The sequence below is a fragment of the Talpa occidentalis genome, unplaced genomic scaffold (genome assembly GCF_014898055.3).
Source record: "Talpa occidentalis isolate TD23 unplaced genomic scaffold, MPIMG_talOcc4v2.1 talOcc4.5, whole genome shotgun sequence".
NCBI lineage: Eukaryota > Metazoa > Chordata > Mammalia > Eulipotyphla > Talpidae > Talpa > Talpa occidentalis.
Genome location: NW_023604861.1, coordinates 39,505,060 through 39,517,265, shown reverse-complemented (window position 1 = coordinate 39,517,265; position 12,206 = coordinate 39,505,060). Strand labels below are relative to the sequence as shown.

The 12,206-nt window shown below is 38.2% G+C and overlaps 1 protein-coding gene across 2 annotated transcripts in view; it reads left to right on the top strand.

Annotated features, from left to right (window-relative positions):
• The window catches only part of VWA8 (von Willebrand factor A domain containing 8), a 364,311-nt gene that overhangs the window by 327,412 nt on the left and 24,693 nt on the right, over positions 1–12,206 (top strand). The gene's annotated exons all lie outside the window — the stretch shown is intronic.

Sequence of the window (12,206 nt, the reverse complement as noted above, 5' to 3'; positions counted from 1 at the left end):
CAATAATTGTTCTATTTCTTTGAAGAATGACATTGAAATTTTGATTGGAATAGCATTGAATCTGTATATTGCTTTTGGTAGGATGGCCATTTTAATAATGTTTATTCTTCCAATCCATGAGCAGGGGACGTCTCTCCATTTCTTTGTGTCTTCTTCTATTTCTTTTAACAGTGTTTTATAGTTTTCTTTGTATAGGTCCTTTACCTCTTTTGTTAGATTTATTCCCAAATATTTGATTTTTTTTGTTTCAATAACAAAAGGGATGGTCTTTTTGATTTCTTCTTCTTCAGATTTATTGTTTGTGTATAGGAAGGCTACTGACTTTTGCGTGTTGATTTTGTATCCTGCCACTTTACTGAACTGATTGATGAGTTGAATTAGCTTTTCTGTGGAGTTTTTGGGGTTCTCTATGTATAATATCATATCATCTGCAAATAGTGATAGTTTGACTTCTTCTTTTCCTATTTGGATTCCTTGGATGTCTTTCTCTTGTCTTATTGCCCTGGCTAGGACTTCCAGTATTATATTGAAAAGCAATGGTGAGAGTGGACATCCTTGTCTTGTTCCAGATCTTAATGGAATTGCTTTCAGCTTTTCACCATTGAGAATGATACTGGCTGTTGGCTTGTCATAGATGGCCTTTATGATGTTGAGGTATGTTCCTTGTATCCCCAGAATTTCAAGGGCTTTTATCATGAATGGGTGTTGCACTTTGTCGAAAGCTTTCTCAGCATCTATTGATATTATCATATGGTTTTTATATTTCTTTTTGTTGATGTGTTGGATAATGTTGATTGATTTTCGGATGTTAAACCATCCTTGTGCCCCTGGAATGAATCCAACTTGGTCGTGGTGAATTATCTTATGGATACATTGTTGGATTCTGATAGCTAGAATTTTATTGAGGATTTTTGCATCAGTGTTCATTAGGGAGATTGGCCTGTAGTTTTCCTTTTTTGTGTTGTCCTTGTTCGGTTTTGGTATTAGTGTAATGTTGGCTTCATAAAACGTGTTTGGTATTGTCCCTTCCTTCTCAATTTTTTGGAAGAGTTTGTGAAGGATAGGCACTAATTCGTCTCTGAATGTTTGGTAGAATTCATTTGTAAATCCATCAGGTCCTGGGCTTTTGTTTTTGGGGAGGTTTTTTATTACCATTTCAATTTCGCTGCTTGTAATTGGTCTGTTTAGGTGTTCTATTTCTTCTTTATCTAGCTTTGGGTGATTGTAGAGTTGTAGGAATTTGTCCATCTCCTCTAGATTGTTAAACTTGTTTCCATATAACTGTTCATAGTAGTTACTGATTATTCTTTTGATTTCTGCTGTGTCCGTTGTGATTTCTCCTCTTTCATTGATGATCCTGTTTATTTGTGCTTTCTCCCTTTTTTCCTTTGTGAGCCTGGCTAGGGGTTTGTCTATTTTATTTATTTTTTCAAAAAACCAGCTCTTGGTTTCATTGATCTTTTGGATTGTTTTTTTAGTTTCAATTTCATTTATTTCTGCTTTGGTTTTTATTATTTCTTTTCTTCTACTGGTTTTGGGGTTTTTTGTTGTTCTTTTTCTAGATCTTTGAGCTTCGAGATGAGGTTGTTTCTTTGCGTTCTTTCTTGTTTCTTGATGTGAGCTTCTATTGCTATATATTTTCCTCTTATTACTGCTTTTGCTGCATCCCATACATTTAGGATATTAGTGTCCTCCTTGTCGTTCAATTCAAAAAATTTTTTAATTTCTTCTTTGATCTCCTCATTAGTCCAATGGTCTTCCAGTAGTGTGGTTTTTAATCTCCATGAGGTAGGAAAGTTCCTTGCCTTCTTTTTATGGTTTATTTCTAGTTTGATGCCTTCATGGTCAGAAAAGATGGTTGATATGATTTCAATCTTGGTGTATCTGTTGATGTTTGTCTTGTGCCCCAGTATGTGATCGATCCTGGAGAATGATCCGTGTGCGCTTGAGAAAAATGTGTACTCCGTTTTTTTGGGGTTTAGTGTTCTATAGATGTCTGTTAAGCCCAATTGCTCTAGGTCCTTATTTAGAGCTTTGGTTTCTTTACTTATTTTTTGTCTTGTTGATCTATCCATTGTTGATAGTGGTGTGTTGAAGTCTCCCACTACGTATGTGTTTTCTCTGATGTCTGTTTTCAGAGAGGACAATAGTTGTCTGATATATTTTGGTGCTCCTTCGTTTGGTGAGTATATGTTAATGAGTGTTATTTCTTCTTGAAGTATTGTCCCCTTGATCATAATGTAGTGACCATTGGGGTCTCTTTTTATCTTTTTGAGTTTGAAATCTGTTTTATCTGATATAAGTATAGCTGTTCCTGCTTTCTTTTTTGGTCCATTTGCTTGTAGGATTGTTTTCCATCCTTTAACTTTGAGCCTATTTTTATCTTTTGTAGCTAAATGTGTTTCCTGGAGACAGCAAAAGGTTGGGTTTTGTTTCTTAATCCAGGCTGCCACTCTGTGTCTTTTTATTGAAGAGTTTAGTCCATTTACATTTAGAGTTAATATTGATATGTTAACATCTGTATTTGCCATTGTGTTTGTCTTTCCTTTGATTTTATTTATTTATTCTTTTAATAACTTTTTTTTTCTTTTTTTTTTGGCCTTCTTTCATTGTTATTCGTCCCTCTGAGGTTCTGGCTTTAGGACTCCTTGTAGTATTTTTTGGAGTGGGGGTTTAGTTGCAATGAAATTCCGGAGTTTCTGTTTGTCTGGGAAGGTCCATATTCTTTCTTCAAAGAGGAAGGAGAGCTTTGCGGGATAGAGTATTCTTGGTTGGCATCTGTTTTCTTGGAGTCTGTTGACTATGTCCCTCCACTCTCTCCTTGCCCGTAGTGTTTCTTCGGAGAAGTCTGATGTCAGCCTGATTGGTTTTCCTTTGAATGTTATCTGTTTCTTCCCTCTTGCCAGCTTCATTATTTTTTCCTTGTCCTGGATTCTTGGGAGCTTTACTATTATGTGTCTTGCTGTATTTTTCCTTTCGTCGTGGAAGTTTGGTGTTCTTCTTGCTTCTTGTATATCAATTTTCAGCTCCTTCTTCACATTTGGGAAGTTCTCTTCAATTATCTCTTTGAATATTTTCTCTGTTCCTACATCTCTCTCCTCTCCTTCTGGTATTCCTATAACTCTTATATTTCCTTTCCTCATGGAGTCAGATAGTTCCCGAAGTCTTTCTTCATTCTTTTTCCTTCATACTTCTCTTTCCTTTTCTGTTTTGGTTCTTTTTATTTCTGTGTCTTCAAGATTACTTATTCGTTCTTCCATTTCATCTATTCTGCTTTCATTGCTTTTCCCAGAATTCTTTAGTTCTTCCATTAATTCTTTGATCTCCTGCATTTCTTTTACTTCCCTCTTTAGGGACTCAATTTCTTTCTTCTGACCATTGTTTTCCCTCTCTAGGGACTCAATTGCATTCTTCTGATCGTTGATTATTTTTCCCTTATCATTGTTTTCCTTTATGACTTCTGTCAGTTTTTTAATCACGGCAATTTTAAATTCTCTTTCTGGGAGGCTCAGAAATTCTTCCAAGTTATTGTCTTTGCAATCTGGGGGCTGGCTTTCTTCTTGTGGTGTGCTTTTTCTCTGGAGAGTTGCTAGGTTGCGTGTGGTTCTTCTCCTCCCTACTGTCTGTTTTCTAATTTGCCGTATGCGTTGGGACACTGTGTTGTTGGGACTGGCCGGCATCTTGGGTGGGCTTCTCTGTTCCCCTCTGGTTCTTCCAGGAGTCATCTGTCAGTTTCAAGCAGCCGGGCGGCCGGGGCTGTGTGCTGGTGCTGGTCTCCTCCTGGGGGGCGGGGCTCTCTTTAATGGCGCCTGGAGCTCACCTCCGCGGCGGATCCTGCAGGGTTCGCCTCAGCTCCCGTTCACGGGGTGTGGTGGCTGCAATAGTTCCTTTCCACTCACAGTCCTGCTTGCTGCGTCCGTTTTTCTTGTTGGCCGTTTTGGTTTGTTGTTTCCTCCTCTCTGCCGGTCGGAGAGTGCCGACTCTGTGGGCGGGGGAGGGGAGCAGGGTTCTGCGCTTCCCTCCCTTCTCGTCCTCTTTTATGGCAACTTTCTTCTTCGGGCAGTTTGCTGGAGTCGTCCGTTTATCTTCCGTGTCCCAGTTCTCACTGGGACCTGCCGCTTTTCCTCCCTATTCACTTTTTTTAATGGGAGATCTTACTCGCAGCGTCTCCTCGCTGCCATGTTGCTCCGCCCTCCCTCCAAGTTGCTTTCTTAAGTGGCTCTATTAGTTTGCATTCTCACCAGCAATGAATGAGAGTTGCTGCTGCTCCACAGTCCTCCTCAGCATAGTGTTGTCATTGTTTCGGACACAATGCTTTTTGAAAAAACAACCCATGCTCATGACCTCAACCTTTCCAGTTCCTTCAGGATTGACCATATAATTTTTAATCTTCTGTATACTCACTATTTGATTCAACAGAGCTACTAGTGTGCTTATTTGGAATTGGCGATCACTGGAAATTTAACAGATTCCCTTGAATTTTTTAGATGGTATGCAGTGTGAGCAATAAAATTCCTCCTGGTACATGAATCAGTTACCCCAACTTTTAGCTTATGTGAATTACCTTATGGTTTTAGAGACCTGCATCCTCTATGCATTTGTCCTAACAAATTTAAAACCAGTTTCCTCTTCTAAGACCTCCTTGTTTAAGTCTTATTAGAAGTGTAGTCAATTTTGCAGCAAAGAATCTCGCTTCACTTCGAGTAATGTCCATTCTAAGGAACTATGTGTTTACTCATTACCAGTGCTCTATTGCATAATTTTTAATCCATTTAAAATTAGCAATTTTAACTCAAATTGAAAATTTTGTTTATCTGTGCTGCCAGTGGAAATAAATCAGTGAGATGCTAACTGCTAAGCTCAGCCAACGTCATATGTCTGTCCTCCAGCTGTGACATCCAGCTCACAATCCTTATGCCTAGCACCTTGGCAAGTTTCTTTGGCCATTAGTTATTCTAAGATACAATATATTTCAAAAACGCCAAAATATAGGGCAATGAGTAGATTATAGTTATAATTTTAGCATTTATGTTTCCTCTGTGGTAATATATGGAGCTTAAATATATTTTTACTGCAGTTGTAATCTGCATTTTAAAAAAAATCACAAAAATTATTTAATCAGTAGCCATTGCAATAATTCCTTAGTGAAAGCATCATTGGTTAATGAAACCATATAGTAGCTAGTGAGATTTGATCAGGAACCCTCAGGGTCATTGCTTTGTTGTGTTTTGAGGTAACTTTGTAAATCCATGTTTAATGCTAACAGTGACATAGCTGCTACATGTCACGTGCCCTCATTCCAGTTTTCATATTGCCTAAAAGTTTGTTTTACTTAGTTCATTCACACCAATTCTTATCCCACATTCCTCTTAAACCCAACTCCGTGCCACCTGCCACTTTGATGGCAGCTGAGTGCTAGCATATTCTCACAGTCTATACAGTTCTGACAATTATCATGTCATTCAAGAAGGGCATTAGAATCCAATGTTCTAGTTCCAGCCCAGAGGGGAGCAGCACCCACCACTGGGGCAGACCGGGCGTGCAGGGGAGCACGTTCCCGCATCGCCATTTTGCAGCAGGGACCCTTCTTGCTGGAGACTGTGTGAACCCAGCAGAAGGCTCACCGAGGAGCCAGAGGTAAGCTGGGAGGCTTGCCCATGCCAGGCGCCTTCTAGCCTGCAGTTCCAGCCCAGAGGGGAGCAGCACCCACCGCTGGGGCAGACCGGGCGTGCAGGGGAGCATGTTCCCGCATCACCATTTTGCAGCAGGGACCTTTCTTTGCTGGAGACTTGTGAACCCAGCAGAAGTTCCCCAGAGGAGCCAGTGGTGAACTGGGAAGGTCGCCCAAGATGCCAGCCAGTACCAGCAACACAGTGTCACAAGGAATACGGCAAATTAGAAAACAGGCAGTAGGGAGTAGAAAAACCACATGCAACCCAGCAACTCCTCAGCAAAAAAGCACACCGCAAAAAGAAAACCATCTACCAGGTTGCAACGACAGTAACTTGGAAGAACTTCTGAGCCTTCCAGATATAGAATTTAAAATTGCTGTGATTAAAAAACTGACAGAAGTCATAAAGGAAAACAAAGATAAGGGGAAAATAATTAATGACCAGAAGAATGAAATTGAGTCCCTAAAGAGGGAAATAAAAGAAATGCAGGAGATCAACAAATTAATGGAGACGCTAAAGAACTCTGGGAAAAGCAATGAAAGCAGAATAGATGAAATGGAAGAACGAATAAGTACTCTTGAAGACACAGAAATAAAAAGAACTAAAACAGAAAAGGAAGGAGAAGTACGAAGGAAAAAGACCGAAGAAAGACTTCGGGAACTATCTGACTCCATGAGGAAAGGAAATATAAGAGTTATAGGAATCCCAGAAGGAGAGGAGAGAGATGTAGGAACAGAGAAAATATTCATGGATATAATTGAAGAGAACTTCCCAAATGCGAAGAAGGAGCTGAAAATTGATATACAAGAAGCAAGAAGAACACCAAACTTCCATGACGAAAGGAAAAATACAGCAAGACACATAATAGTAAAGCTCCCAAGAATCCAAGACAAGGAAAAAATAATGAAACTAACAAGAGGGAAGAAACAGATAACATTCAAAGGGAAACCAATCAGACTGACATCAGACTTCTCTGAAGAAACACTACGGGCAAGGAGAGAGTAGAGGGACATAGTCAACAGACTCCAAGAAAACAGATGCCAACCAAGAATACTCTATCCCGCAAAGCTCTCCTTCCTCTTTGAAGAAAGAATAAGGACCTTCCCAGACAAACAGAAACTCTGGAATTTTATTACAACTAAACCCCCACTCCAAAAAATACTACAAGGAGTCCTAAAGCCAGAACCTCAGAGGGACGAATAACAACAAAAGAAGGCCAAAGAAAGTTATTAAAAGAATAAATAAAATCAAAGGAAAGACAAACACAATGGCAAATACAGATGCTAACATATCAATACTAACTCTAAATGTAAATGGACTAAACTCTTCAATAAAAAGACACAGAGTTGCAGGCTGGATTAAGAAACAAAACCCAACCTTTTTCTGTCTCCAGGAAACACATTTAGCTGCAAAAGATAAAAATAGACTCAAAGTTAAAGGATAGAAAACAATTCTACAAGCAAATGGACCAAAAAAGAAGGGAGGAACAGCTATACTCATATCAGATAAAACAGATTTCAAACTTAAAAAGATAAAAAGAGACCCCAGTGGTCATTACATTATGATCAAGGGGACAATACTTCAAGAAGAAATAACACTCATTAACATATATTCACCAAACGAAGGAGCACCAAAATATATCAGACAACTATTGGCATCTCTGAAAACAGACATCAGAGAAAACACATACGTAGTGGGAGACTTCAACACACCACTATCAACAATGGATAGATCAACAAGACAAAAAATAAGTAAAGACACTAAAGCTCTAAATAAGGATCTAGAGTGCTTGGGCTTAACAGACATATATAGAACACTAAACCCAAAAAAATCTGAGTATACATTTTTCTCAAGCGCACACGAATCATTCTCTAGGATCGATCACATACTGGGGCACAAGACAAACATCAACAGATACACCAAGATTGAAATCATACCAACCATCTTTTCTGACCATGAAGGCATCAAACTAGAAATAAACCATAAAAAGAAGGCAAGGTACTCTCCTACCTCGTGGAGATTGAAACCCACACTACTGGAAGTCCACTGGACTAACGAGGAGATAAAAGAAGAAATTAAAAAATTCTTTGAATTGAATGACAAGGAGGACACCAATTTCCTAAATATATGGGATGCAGCAAAAGCAGTAATAAGAGGAAAATATATAGCAATAGATGCTCACATCAAGAAACAAGAAAGAACTCAAAGAAACAACCTAATCTCGAAGCTCAAAGATCTAGAAAAAGAACAACAAAAAAAACCCAAAACCAGTAGAAGAAAAGAAATAATAAAAACCAAAGCAGAAATAAATGAAATCGAAACTAAAAAAACAATCCAAAAGATCAATGAAACCAAGAGCTGGTTCTTCGAAAAAAATAAATAAAATAGATAAATCCCTAGCCAGGCTCACAAGGGCAAAAAGGGAGAAAGCACAAATACACAGAATCATAAATGAAAGAGGAGAAATCACAACGGACACAGCAGAAATCAAAAGAATAATAACTACTATGAACAGCTACATGGAAACAAGTTCAACAATCTAGAGGAGATGGACAAATTCCTACAACTCTACAATCACCCAAAGCTAGATAAAGAAGAAATAGAACACCTAAACAGACCAAATACAAGCAGCAAAATTGAAATGGTAATCAAAAACCTCCCCAAAAACAAAAGCCCAGGACCTGATGGATTTACAAATGAATTCTACCAAACATTCAGAGACGAAATTGGTGCCTGTCCTTCACAAACTCTTCCAAAAATTAAGAAGGAAGGTATAATACCTAACACGTTCTATGAAGCCAACATTACACTAATACCAAAACTGAACAAGGACAACACAAAAAAAGAAAACTATAGGCCAATCTCCCTAATGAACACTGATGTAAAAATCCTCAATAAAATTTTAGCTATCAGAATCCAACAGTGTATCCATAAGGTAATTCACCACGACCAAGTAGGATTCATTCCAGGGACACAAGGATGGTTCAACATCCGAAAATCAATCAACGTTATCCAACACATCAATAAAAAGAAATATAAAAACCATATGATAATATCAACAGATGCCGAGAAAGCTTTCGACAAAGTGCAACACCCATTCATGATAAAAGCCCTTGAAATTCTTGGGATACAAGGAACGTACCTCAACATCATAAAGGCCATCTATGACAAGCCAACAGCCAGTATCATTCTCAATGGTGAAAAGCTGAAAGCATTTCCATTAAGATCTGGAACAAGACAAGGATGTCCACTCTCACCACTGCTTTTCAATATAATACTGGAAGTCCTAGCCAGAGCAATAAGACAAGAGAAAGACATACAAGGAATCCAAATAGGAAAAGAAGAAGTCAAACTATCACTATTTGCAGATGATATGATAATATACATAGAGAACCCCAAAAACTCCATAGAAAAACTAATTGAACTCATCAATCAGTTCAGCAAAGTGGCAGGATACAAAATCAACATGCAAAAGTCAGAAGCCTTCCTATACACTAACAATAAATCTGAAGAAGAAGAAATGAAAAAAACCATCCCCTTTATTATCGAAACAAAAAAAATCAAATACTTGGGAATAAATCTAACAAAAGAGGTAAAGGACCTTTACAAAGAAAACTATAAAACACTGTTAAAAGAAATAGAAGAAGATACAAAGAAATAGAAAGACATCCCCTGCTCATGGATTGGAAGAATAAACATTATTAAAATGGCCATCCTACCAAAAGCAATATACCGATTCAATGCTATTCCAATAAAAATTTCAATGTTATTCTTCAAAGAAATAGAACAATTATTGATGAAATTTATATGGAATCACCAAAAACCCCGAATAGCCAAAGCTCTCCTGAAAAAAAAAAGAAGGGAATGGAGGCATCACACTCCCAGATTTCAGGCTATACTACAAAGCCATAATCATCAAAACTGCCTGGTATTGGAACAAGAACAGACACACAGACCAATGGAATCGAATAGAAAATCCAGAAATAAACCCACAGATTTATGGTCAACTAGTATTTGACAAAGGAGCAAAGAATATGCATTGGAGCAAAGAAAGTCTGTTCAATAAATGGTGCTGGGAAAACTGGGCCGCTACATGCAAAAGAATGAAGCTTGACTACTACCTCACACCATACACAAAACCAACTCAAAATGGATTAAAGAACTAGACATAAAACCTGAAACCATAAATACATAGAAGGAAATATAGGCGAAACACTACGTGATTTGCACATCAAAGACATCTTTACAGACACATCACCCAAAGCAGTGATAGTGAAGGCAAAGATAAACAGCTGGGACTACATCAAATTAAAGAGCTTCTGCACAGCAAAAGAGACAATAACAAAAACAAAGAGAAACCCCACCAACTAGGAGAACATTTTTGCACACAACACTAATGATAAAGGATTGATCACAAAAATCTGCAAAGAGCTGATGAGACTCAACAACAACAAAGAAAATAATCCAGTCAAAAAATGGGCAGAAGAGCTAAAAAGAAACTTCTCTGAAGAGGAAATGCAAATGGCCAACAGGCATATGAAAAAATGTTCAACATCACTTGTAATCAGGGAAATGCAAATCAAAACTACCATGAGATACCATCTTACACCAGTGAGAATGGCACATATTAAAAAAACTAGCGACAACAAATGTTGGAGAGGGTGTGAAGAAAAAGGAACTCTTCTGCACTGTTGGTGGGAGTGCAAACTGGTCCAACCACTATGGAGAGCTGTGTGGAGATTTCTGGACCTACTAAACATAGAGCTTCCATATGATCCAGCAATTCCACTCCTAGGTATTTACCCAAAGGACACAGAAACATCAATTCCAAAGAACACCTGCACCCCTATGTTTATAGCAGCACTATTTACAATAGCTAAGCTTTGGAAACAGCCCAAATGCCCAAAAATAGATGACTGGATCAAGAAGATATGGTACATGTATACCATGGAATATTACTCAGCATTCAAAAAAGATAAACACATGCAATTTGCAGCAACATGGATGGTGCTGGAAGGGATCATGCTCAGCAAAATAAGCCAGAAAGAAAAAGAAAAATACCGGATGGTCTCACTCATAGCAGGAATCTAGAAAACTTAAATAAGGGACCAGGAAAATGAATAACTATAAGAAAGTGAAAATCAAAATCAACAAACAACTATGAACCAGAGACATTTTTGGGGGGGTGGGTGGAGGGAGGAGAGGGATTGGGGTCAAAATGGGGGGGGTTGAAATTGTATGGGGAATATAAAAATAAATATTATAAAAAAAAAAAATCCAATGTTCTGTTAAAAGGCAGTGCTCTGCAGTTTGGCGCCTCTAAGAGTCACAGTATCAGAAAGATACCTAAGGGGCATCCTCAGTTGCAACTCCCAACATAAACTATCTTAGACCTGAGAACTATCTAGTCCAAGAAAAGGTTATCTCCCAATGGACACCAAGAATGGTGGGAAAGAGGACGTAGGAGCTGGGTTCTCATCACTGTTGCAGGGGAGGGAGCTCAGAAGGATGAGCTGTGTGGTCAAGCTTGTTTTCTGATGCACAACCAAGTGGGAAAGGATTCTAAAAGACTCTGCTCACACTTTTCTCCTATGCCCTAAAACTGTATTAGTTGCATATGACCTATATGCCAATGAACCCCACTGTCCTATATGATCTTGGGGTTCTTATCACAATAGTTTCTCTATGGTAAATTTGCACCAGTTTGCAACAAGGGGTATCAGAAACTAAACAACAATACATAAGGTACTACCCAGAGCAGCTCATTTATGTAGTAGTTGATATGCCCTAAAACAGACACTACCTGCCTGACACATGTGACAGTGCTATCACAGTCACCTCCTGTGAAGCAGTGATGAAGTGTGCTTAACTTAATGTGGACTTAGTTGTCTATGATATGATGATGATGATACCAGCTGACAGATTGTCAGGCTCTATCTAAGCATATCCCAAGTAGTACCTAATTTAATCTTCACAACTCACTAAGATAGACACTAGTGTTATCTTCATTCTAGAAACAAGAAAACTGAAATGCAGACAGCTTAAGTAACTTGCCTGTGGTCAGGTAACTGACCATAGTGAAGGGAGGGTTGAATCCAATCTGAGTCCAAAGTACAGGATCTTTGTTACAGTTTGTGTGCATAAAAATATTTTAGCTACTCTTCCCATATTTTAATGTAAATATAGTTCTCAGCTATAACTACCTTAGATTGTAATTGTATTATATGGAAATACCTGATGAAAATTCAGAAGATTTCTGAGTAAAGATGATCACAAAGACATGTAGAGTAGAAAATGTTCATGTACTATTGTTTTCAGCTGTTCTCATTTGTACACTAGCTCATGGAGAACTTGAGTAACAGCTTCTTTTCCAACAGGAATAATTCTGAAGATCACATTTTCTCTGTGTTTTCAGACAATGTTAACAACTTCAAGCTGATTATTTTGCTAGCTAATAAATTTTCTAGGAGTAATGTGATAGAAAATTCAAAGAAATGCATCTCTGTTAGATTTCCAGATACCGCACATTTCTCC